The 1156-nt window shown below is 40.2% G+C and overlaps 1 protein-coding gene across 1 annotated transcript in view; it reads right to left on the reverse strand.

Annotated features, from left to right (window-relative positions):
- LOC107087649 (1-phosphatidylinositol 4,5-bisphosphate phosphodiesterase delta-3-A-like) overlaps window positions 1-1156 on the reverse strand; it is a 23983-nt gene that overhangs the window by 18358 nt on the left and 4469 nt on the right. The window lies entirely within an intron of this gene.

Below are 1156 nucleotides of genomic sequence, written 5' to 3' on the forward strand. Positions count from 1 at the left end.
ATTTTCATCAGAACTCTGGCTGCAGCATTTTGGATCAACTATTCAATTTACAGTTTTCTACATTTTAGGTAATCAATGTATTTTTTGTGGAATATAAAATTTTTTACTTTAACTCATTAAGTGATATTAGCATGTGGTTCCCATATATTTCCAAACCCTTTGATCAGATATATTTCAAAACCTTTAAAAGTAGTTTTTACACCAACTAGGGATAAGAAGGACAGTTCGGAGTATCAGCATCTGATATTGTAGCTGATGTCAAACATGATTGAGTTTGCTAACAAAGTAAACTTGACTTTCTGGTTTCTTCTGATTTAAGCCTGCTTTGATTTACTTGATTAGTTGCACTGTTCTTTAATTTAGTTTGAAACGTCTGAGCCATGTCTGGAGGCCATGTTTCACTTTGCTTTGGGCCGATCGGCTGGGTGTGTTCAGTAAAATATCAGCCCAGCGCTTCTATTTTGGTGTGACTTAAATGCTACGTGCTGAGAATACCCGACTCCTGCTGCACCATCTGAGGGGCGTCTACCTTGATTATAGAGTCTCTGCTTATTTTAAGACGCTCCCTGATCCTGCTGCAGTTCAAACCGTTAGATCACAGAACGCTGGAGGCAGGGAGTCACCCCTGGGGTCTGTGGTTGAAGGATGTATAATTACCAGATGTTTAAAACAGGAACAGAAGAAGTCCTGCTGAGATGTTTGAATGTGTCTAACAAGTTGTCCCCTGACCTCCAGTGTCCAGATGTCCTCCATGTTCTGTCCTACTTGGCCTTCTCACTCAACCAGTTCTTAAACTTGTTTATTTAAACTCAGTAAAACAACAAACTCTGTGACACTTGTGCGTTTTTAATGTCCTCAGATGTGTGTGAAGATGATGTGGGCAGCAGGCAGTGAGAAGCTACCATCCATGTCCTGTAATTCCTGCCTCCTAATTTAGGTCCACTGGTTCTCTGCAGCACAGCTGGGTGGTCCCACTTCCTGCTGCTTCTTTAGCCTTCGTGGCTTTTTGCCATTTGGAATCAGGGAGGGATTAAATGAGTAACCTGAGGTTAGTTGGAAGTCGCTTTAAGACACAGAAAAGTAAAATTATCCTCTTCTTTAAGTTGAAAGTGAAAAAAAAAAATAAGATAAGACATAAAGTTTAACAGTAAAGCTG

The sequence above is a fragment of the Cyprinodon variegatus genome, unplaced genomic scaffold (assembly GCF_000732505.1).
Source record: "Cyprinodon variegatus isolate N-32 unplaced genomic scaffold, C_variegatus-1.0 Scaffold189, whole genome shotgun sequence".
NCBI classification, from domain to species: Eukaryota; Metazoa; Chordata; class Actinopteri; order Cyprinodontiformes; family Cyprinodontidae; genus Cyprinodon; species Cyprinodon variegatus.